Raw genomic sequence first — 10,478 nt, forward strand, 5'->3', positions numbered from 1 at the left:
ATTTAATTAATAAAGTTATAATTATAGTTTGAAATAAATATTGAGACTTAGTAAAAAATATATGTTAATGTATATTTTTACATATTATTTGAATGTAGATTATTTATAACTGATCATTAATTTGTTTATTATTAAATGAAATGTTATTTTAGTTGTTTCTTATGGTAGAGAAATAGTATAGTTCATCAGTTTATCCTTCACAGAAATACCTAATTGTTATCTTAACCAAGCGAATTCAAAACCGACATGTTTTCATATAATAAATAATAGGTAAATATTTTAGCCCTTAGCTTGCTTGAATTAGGAAAACAGGCAAAATAAAAAAGTGAAAGACTTTTGAAATATATTAGTGATAATGTGGATCATCAATAATAGCTCATTAATTTGAAATTTATTATAATAGCTAAATACTTTAGCTCTTAGGTTGCTTGATAAAATAAAAAAGTGAAAGGCTAAAGTTTGTGTTATTTAGGGTTAGCTAGACTTCTTAGATGTATTAATTGAATAGTACAGAAAATTAATTTGGATAGCATATGATATGATCATCTTTCTAAATTGGCCCCACATTGCATTACATACACATTATGCTTTTCGTTACATAGCTAAACTAATTAACTATATATATATATATATATATATATATATATATATATATATATATATATATATATGTGTGTGTGTGTGTTTTTTTTGATCCGTACTGTGTACTATTTACACAGTTATTCTTTCCTAAGACAAAAAACTCGATATTTTTTTATTGAGAAACTTTCAATAACTAATACATACTCCTACTTGTTTCACTCTATTATCATATTTAATGTTTAACTTTCTATTTCTATTAATATTTACTCATGTTTTAAATTTTAATTTTAAATGTTCATTTCTATAATATATTTATTTATTAAGTGGAGTCTGTTATCCCAATCGACACCATCTCTAAACACCACTTCTATTATTGCTTCGAGAACGAGAATTATTCGAGAATTAAAATTTAAGTTTGGAAAAATAAAAACTCCTTGTCCGCCATGCCTAATATTTCCCTAACTATTTGTCCATTGTTGTTTTGTTATATGATCAATATATTGAACAAATCTTAAACATCTATTTGTCCATTGTTGTTTTGTTATATGATCAATATATTGAACAAATCTTAAACATCAATAAGAGAAGTCCATCCTCTCATATTAATACTTTTATAGTTGGTAGTTCAAATTTTAAATTTCATCATTCATGAACTAATCCTATTATAAATATATATTATAATTTATATTTATATTTAAAAAGTTTGTGTAAATATTTTTTTAAACTTTTTAAAATTGTTTTGTTTTAATTTTTATTAGAAAAAAACCTTAATGACATTATTAGTTATCTTAATTTAAAAATTACAATAGGGATTATGTTTAAATGATTAAAAGAATATCATCGTTTGAATTGAACTCTCTGTCCAAAATCCAAATATTTATCACGAGTCATGACAAACGTGAAAAATTGGTAGGCATCCCAAAAACAGACACCATCCTATAAATTTCTTTTTTAAGTGTTGGGTCTAATTAGGGGTGGGAATATGCCAGGCCGGCCTACAGGGGCCTATAGCCTAGCCTACTTAAGGTCAGGTCAGGCCAGGCCTATTTGATAAAAAGGCCAGACTTGGGATTTTTCCAAAACCTATTTAATAAAATAGGCCAGACCTAGGTTATTAAAAAGCTTATAAAGCCTTGTAGGCCGACCTATATTTTTGTATATATTAAAATTAGTCTAAATAGGTTGGCCTATATATGCATATATATTAGAAAAAATGTTAAATAGATTGGTCTATGTATGCATATATATTAGAAAAAAATGCTAAATAGGTCGGTCTAAATGTTCATATATATGCGACCTATAAGACTTCTTAAGTAATATGAATTAATTGAAAATATTAATAAGAAATTGGCTTTTAAATAGGCTTTCAGGCCAGGCTTTTAAAAAGGTCAGGCCAGACTGAAAAAACGAGCCTATAGTAGGCCATATGCTAGACTCAGGCCTTGTAAGTTTACCGTAGGCCAGACCAAGGCCTTATAAAGCCTAGCTTAGCCTAGCCTATTCTCACCCCTAGGTCCAATAAAAGAAATATCATAATCAGATACTATACAAATAGATGACTACAAAAAATCAAAATAACGAAAATTTATAAATGTCCTAAATAATTTTTAATCACATGCATACCATTAAACTTTAAATCCTATTTTGATTTTTGTCTAACTTTTAAAGTCACCCTTAAAAGGATTTATTAGATTCCCTGCAAAAGAAAGTTACCAAAACAATGAAATATAAAAACATATTTTTGATACAATCATTACAACAACTCAAGTTGTTCATATAATGGATTGGGAGTCTAATTGATAAAAAGAAATGAGTTTCAAAATAAATAAGTTCTATTAATTAAAAACCTTCAAAAACTCAAGTAGAGCCTTACACCAATTTTTTCTCAAAGTTTTTTATTTCAATTTTTATTTTTAAATAAATGTTATTTATGCACAAATATATTTTTCATGTTTTATGAAATAAAAAAGGATCTTTTTTTATTTTTGAAAAAATATTATTAAATAAAATAACATTTGTTTTTTAAAATTAATTTCTATTTTCAAAAAAGAAATTAAAAAATTTAAGAAAAAAAAGGTCGATTTTTTTAAGCCAGCCGATTTGGTGTTTTGGATCGAAATTTTATCCGTCAACAAATCTTCTAGACCCTCGTATACTCCCAAATAGACAGTCAAAAGCTCTTTCTCGCATTATTTTGTAATTCATCGCCTTAAGGTATTTGTCATCTTGTGCTTGAAAGAGAAATTGATAATTTGAAAAGATGGATGCATCTTGAGTTGATTGTGCAGATTGTTGAGTGAGAATGTAACAATAGAAAACAATCTATAGAGGTGAATAGACTTTTAAAAACAAAATCAATTGATTTTATAAATGAAAATAACTGGAGGTTTTTCAGAGTTTACGCGCAGCAATTTGTCGAGTGAAAAAGTAAAATTATACTCAATTAGTAATTATTGTGTAACATCTCAAATCAATTTACAAATATCGTAATGTCTTAGATGAGGAAACACAATGTATGCAATTGAATTAATTGTACAAGTCATGAGATGTGGTTAAGCAATTATTCATCAAGGCGAATTCTATACACACGATATTTCTCAGAATTTAATAACCACTAAAGCTCTTGATAGGTGTTTTATTCAAACAAAACCTAAGCTTATCAAATTAATAGTTACCAAATTTAAACCTAAGCATGCATGTTCTACGAAATTAAAATTCAAGAGTAAGGGATAGAGAGATGACACCGGGATTTAAACTGGTTCAACTCTATCGCCCATGTATGAGTCTATCGCCCTTACATATCTTATAGGATTTAATGGAAATACACCGACAGTGTAAAGCAGTTTTACACTGTCGGGGAAATCCAAATCGTTAACTTTTATAAACGTTTGACTTTTTCTTTAAATAATATATGAAGTATTCATTTTTAAGGGTTGTGATGCACTAACCGTGTAAAAAAATTTATACTGACAGTGCACTACCTTTAACCTTATATATATATATATATATATATATATATATATATATATATATATATATATATATATATATATATATATATATATATATATATATATATATATATATATATATTGACCCCATAATTCAATTATTATTAATATGTTTTGATTCGTCCTGCTACACAGTTCAACTATTCACACAGCCATCCTTTCCTAAGACAAAAAGCTTGATATTTTTTACTGAGAAACTTTCAATAACTAATACATACTCCTACTTGTTTCACTTTATTATCATATTTAATGTTTAATTTTCTATTTCTATTAATATTTACTCTTGTTTTAAATTTTAATTTTAAATGTTCATTTCTATAATGTATTTATTTATTAATATTTAGTCTTGTTTTAAAATTTAATTTTAAATGTTCATTTCTATAATTTATTTATTTATTTATTAGTATTTACTCTTGTTTCAAACTTTAATTTTAAATGTTCATTTCTTTAATTTATTTATTTATTAATATTTACTCTTGTTTCAAATTTTAATTTTAAATGTTCATTTCTATAATTTTTTTATTTATTAGTATTTACTCTACTTTCAAATTTTAATTTTAAATGTTTATTTCTATAATTTATTTCAAATTAAATATTCAAATTAAGACCATGTATAATCTAACCCTATTTATTTTATGAATATAATTTTATTATCAAATTTAATCGATTTTTATTTTATCAAACTTACATTATTTAAGTGGGAAGCGAAATTTCATTTTTACTATTTTATGATTGAATCCTTGATATAATCAGTCATCCGATTTAATCAAACATCTGTCGTTTCAATCATATCTTTTCTGATTCATATCCAAACCAAATCGATAATTACGTTTAGATGGAAACAATCTCAATATCAACTTTTTGCATAGATACGATCCGTGAAGTTCCACTCATACAAACTGAATCTCTTCTTCTACGACCTCGATTCCCACAAAGAGGAACTCCCCATGGAAGATGAATTGAGATTGTCCAACTGCACGATAAACCTATGAGATATGTAAGGGTGTGGTCGACCTACCTATCAAAGTAAGGGAAGAATTCATAAGATGTTTACCGGCCAACGTCAATCTCTTTCCCTCACGAGATGCTAGGAACATATCCTAACATGGAATGTTACTAGTTGAATGTTGATCCCGGCTCCCGATACATGTCGCAAAGACATATGCAACAATCAATTAAGAAGGTGAAGGCATTAGCAAAGACATTTGAAGGGTTACTACACGCCAATTTTATCTCCGAATTAAAGTACAATGAGTGATTATGAAACGTAGCATTGGTTAAGACGGCCATGTGGAGCTGGAGAATCTATGTCGAATACACTGATATGAACAAATCATGCCCCAAAGACTCATTTCCAACTCAGCCAGACATAAAACCATGTCCTTTATGGATATGTGATATGGCTATACTCATATACCAATGTGAAATTACATTCATCGTGAACATCATTTTAGTTTTAATGATTTGTTAACTTGTTTGTATATGCATCATTTGATTTATCGCGTGTTTGTACTTTGTCAATTGTATGAATTTATTTGAATTATTATTATAACTCATATGGAATCTTTGTAATCATTTTCTTTGGATATAAGTAGTTTTTGTACCCATGAGATCCTCTTCATTCAATGTCTTAGTAGTTACATGCTATTGTCTCTTTCTTTAGCCTAGCAACCCATGTGAAGCTTCATTTTTAGGGATGAAGCCATAACTTTTAACTAGTGGGGGAAAATATATACATATATTTTTAATATAAAATTTTAAATATATAAATATATATGTGTGTGTGCGTGTGCATGCGTGCGTGCGTGCGTGTGTGAAAAAATTTCTATGATATATACTAGCATAGTATGACATTGAGGAGTTGATCTTGTAATTAGCTTAAAATACCATAACTAATTAAATAACATTTGTATATTTAATGCAAAGACCAACTAACATAAAAGAGAGTGAGTATGCAAAGACCAAGTGACATAAAAGGGCATAAAAGAGAGTGAGTGTGATAATATGAGGTGTGAGTAGGATAATATAATTATATGATGTGTATAAAAGTTTAAAAGATAGTGGGGGCATGGGCCCACACTTTGTTGTGAATAGCTCCGTCCCTGGACGCTCGTGATATTTATCCTGAAGAAAAATAAATTACATAAGTTTGAATAACAAGATATAACTAACATGAAAGTATTTTGAATAAAATTGTCTCAAGTTAAACTACTAACACACTAGTGATCATGGAACCAATGTCTCAAAACTGTTCACATAACATACTATATTAAAATATTTGAATATTACTAAGAGATGGGAATTCCATAGTAACATTAGGTTATCAAATATGTATCATGATTGTATAGAAATTAGGAAGTCTATAAAGAATGTGTGGCCAACATTATATTTTTGAGTCAACCATTCAGCACTGGTAGGTTAGAAATTTTGTTAATAGTGTGAAGTATTGTTATTAATCCATTATAAATTATGTTTGTTAAAGCTTTCAAAAATATTGTCAACGACATAAGCTTTATAAGTTTGATGGTTTTATCCCTCAAGAAAATCTAAAATGTAATGGATGCATATGAATCTGATCACCATATATTTCATGCATAAGCAAATATTCTTATGCATAATCAAAAAGTATATGGAATAAGGAACCTAACATATTAATGTCATATATTCTAGTGGTGTATGGAAAATATATACTTATACAAAAACTTATTTCTCAACTAAACTCTCAAAAAACTGCTACAAGAATTAAAAAAGTAAACACATAGTCCATTACATTTACAACAACCATGTGCAGTTCACATCATAAGTCCTCGAATACCTGAGAGTTCAACTAGAAAAAACATTTTTCCCTTAGTTTTCATACTATGAAATAATGCAAATTTTGATATTTATCAAACTTACATACTAAATATATTTTTTATTTTTCATAATAACAACTTTTGGAAAGAAATTATTTCAATTTTTTTATTTTCTAAAATATATATTTTTTATTTTAAAAAATATTTTTCAAAACAATTATTTCAATGTTGACAACCACCTCCTTGACCTGCATTGTTGTTGTTGATGAAGAGTAAGAAGAGTTTGAAACTTAAATTGAATCAAAATTAGATTCTGAAAACATAATTGATAAATGTTAAAAAATAATGTGTAACCTCCATTGCAGTAAGTAACAAACTCAAAAGTTGCTCCTCTATGTGCTCTGAGACCCTCTCCTTGCTCGAGGGAAGGAAATAATGAATCCAAAGCTGCTCCTCTATGTGCTCCGAGACCCTCTCCTTGCTCAAGGGAAGGAAATAATGGTACTTATGCAACGTTGCTACACTGGCAATAATGGGTCTGCTGACCCCACTTCTTTAATGCTACTATTCATGCAATGACCCCACTTCTTTAATGATTTTCTAACTAGTTTATATTTTTGTGTCTATTTTATTGTGTCATAGTTTAACGAGTATATATATATATATATATATATATATATATATATATATATATATATATATATATATATATATATATATATATATATATATATATATATATATATATATATATATATATATATATATATATATATATATGAAGGATAGAAAAACACTTAGAAAGGGGGGGGTTTGAATAAGTGTAGTTTAAAAACTCTTAAGATAAAAACAATTTGCACAATGATTTTTATCCTGGTTCGTTGTTAACTAAACTACAATAGTAATGAAGTGAGGTTGATGATGAAGTTTAGAGAGCTTTTGAATTGAACAGCGATTCTATAAGTTTGCGCAAAGTGTTGTATTCAGCTTCTCATCGGAACTTCTATTTATAGGCGTTTGAGAAGATGACCGTTGGGAGCATTTAATGCGTTGCGTGATCCGTACAGCATTGCATTTAATGTTTCACTCTTTTGTCAACTACCTCGAGCCTTGCTTTTGCTGCGTCTACTGACTTTGCTGTTAATAGCTTCTAACGTTCCTTTTGTCAGTCAGCGTAGCCTGCCATCTTGTACTTGCTTCTGATTTGATTTTTGTAGATACAATGTTTGAATATCATCAGAGTACAACAGCTTGGTGCATAACATCTTCTTGTCTTCTGACCTTGAATTGCTTATAGCGTGATACCATGAGAACTTCAGTGCTTCTGCTTCTGATCTCAAGTTCTTCTGATGCTTCAATAGACCATGTTCTGATTCTGCTTGACCATCTTCTGATGTCTTTCCAGAGCATGTTCTAATTTTGCATACTGAACCTTCTGAGTCAGTGTTTCTTGCGCTGATTTTGTGCATACTCTTTATATAATTCCTGAAATGGAAATCGCATAGGATTAGAGTACCACATTATCTCATACAAAATTCATATATATTGTTATCATCAAAACTAAGAATATTGATCAGAACAATTCTTGTTCTAACAATCTCCCCCTTTTTGATGATGACAAAAACATATATAATTGATATGAATTTGCAATCAGAATATCAGACGGCTAAAGACAATTACACAATTATAGCATAAGCATATAATTATAGTGTGTGAATGTGTCTCCCCCTGAGATTAAGAATCTCCCCCTGAGATAAATAATCTCCCCCTGAAATAAATACCCGAAGAAATAAAGGACTTCCCAGAGTATTTTCCATTTCAGTTATGTCGTTCACGTAAGCCTAAAACTTCAGAACATTTAGAGTTTCTGCTTCTTGCTTCCATAGGACAACTTCAGAGCTTTGAATTTCTTCTTGAGTCATTGCATGCTTGATTGAATCAGAACATTCTTGAATGTACCAGAGCGTCATCAGAGCATCTCTACATCCTGAAATGTTTCAAAACAAACTAGACAGCAAGAGTCAAAGCATGAATGAATCAGAACATATAATATGTATCAGAGCATATAGAATGCATCAGAACATAGGATATGTATCAGAGCACACATAAAAAATGTATCAGAACATATAAGGGATAAGAATGTGTTAGAGTATATTCTATCACAAGAATATCAGAACATTCTTCCTTCTTGCTTCTGATCTTGAAGCTTCACAACACTCAACTTGCTTCAATTTCCATGAGTAGGTTTCTTTACAGAATTGTGTTTCCCCATGTCTTTGCTTCTCATGTTGAGCTTTTTCAGAATATCTTCAATCCTGCATAAATCTCAAAGACATAGAACTTGCAATTTTGTTAGGAATGTGGAGACTTACTCCCAGCAACTGATATAATTAATCAAATCAATTATCATATCTTCTCCCCCTTTTTGTCATAACATCAAAAAGCATAAAAGATTCAGATGAAAAAACAAACAAAAATGAGAGAAGATAAAAGATTTCATTCATCAGAATTAATCAGAAGATACAAGGGATGAGAAGGCAGATGCACAAAAAATAGATGCAAGAAAAAAAAGGAGACAACTAAGACCAAAAGACTATGACTAGCCTAGTTTAGAAACTATCTTGGCTAGAAGACCTTGAATCTCATTGTTGCTTTCAGTCTGCTTCTGTATGAATGAGCGAAACTCATTGTTGGTATCTTCTTGCTTGTCCAGGCGAGAAGCTAGGTCAGCTTGATTCTTTTGAATAACCTCTAAGGTCTTCACCAGAAGAAAGGTTTCTCCAGAAGAAGAAGCTTCACAACTTCTGTTCAGAGGGACATCATTCTCAACTTCTGTGAGAGCAACTTCTTGAGTTTCCTCAGCAGGAATATTCTTAACATCACTAGCATAAAGAGTAGTAGGGATAACATCTTCTGCATTCTTAAGAGCCAGAAGTATCTCAGCTAGGTTGATTGGAGGAGAAGTAGCTTCAACTTCAGGTGGAGACTCAACTGTTGGATATGCCATATTTGGCGCATTTTCAGAGGGATTCTCCCTTAACCAGTTGAATATCGACTGAAAATCTCCAGTCAACACAGAATAATGAGGCTTGAAAACCACAATTTCCCTACAAGGGTTATCTTCCACAGGAACTTGTTCTTCTGCAAGTTCATCAATGAATTCCTTTTCTTCAAAACAATATCTCCCTCCAAGACGACTGAACCAAAAGTCTTCATAATGCCTCAGAATTCCACGAGGGCGTGGAGCAAGTTCTTCACAAAATTCCTGAAGCTCCTGAAAGTCAGCATCTGCTTTTCTTCTGAAGATCCTCCAAAGATTTTTCATGGCAACATCATTTATGCCCGCAAGATGAGCTTCTCTCAGAGCCTTAAAACATCTTCTGACATTCAGTTTTACTATTTCAAAAATTACACCAATACGAAGTGCTCGGCGAGATTTTATTTTGGTTCTGACAGAATCTGGTTTCAGAACGGAATAGGGTTGAGGTTCTCTAACAAGAGAGGGTACGAAATCTACTGCTTCTGAATCAGCGTCTAAAACCACAAGCTCAGGTTCAGGACGAGGTCTTGGGGTGTAGTTGCAGTCAAGAAACAGTTGTGCTAAAGAACTAGAACTTTGAGAATCTGATTCAGGTGAAGGGTTTTCAGCAGGATTGTTTGAGGTTTTATTTTGTGAGGGGGTCACTATTGGTTCATGGTTTGCATGAGGAGGAGGTTGAGATATGGATATATTTGAGTGAGGAGGAAAGACGGTTTGAAGGGGTTGGATATTAAGAACTATGGAGTCGAGAGGTTGGTCAGAAGCAGGGTTGGTTACGGGAGAAGGAGGAGGAGTGAGAACTTTTGTAACGGGTGGAGAAGGAGGGATAAGAACATTGGTGTGTTGAGGTGATTCTGATGGGCCTGTTTCTGGTTGATTTACTGGTTCAGGGGATTGAGCAACATCGGTTGGTGTAAATTATGAACATAAAACAGGAACAGAAGCAGGTTCAGAAAGATGTATACCTTTGGACAAATTCTGAATAGCTTCAAATTCAGCCTCAAGTCGTCTCTGCTTCTTATTCTTCTTCTCTTCCACAACCTTCGCCTT

This window comes from Vicia villosa, linkage group LG1 (genome assembly GCF_029867415.1).
Source record: "Vicia villosa cultivar HV-30 ecotype Madison, WI linkage group LG1, Vvil1.0, whole genome shotgun sequence".
NCBI lineage: Eukaryota > Viridiplantae > Streptophyta > Magnoliopsida > Fabales > Fabaceae > Vicia > Vicia villosa.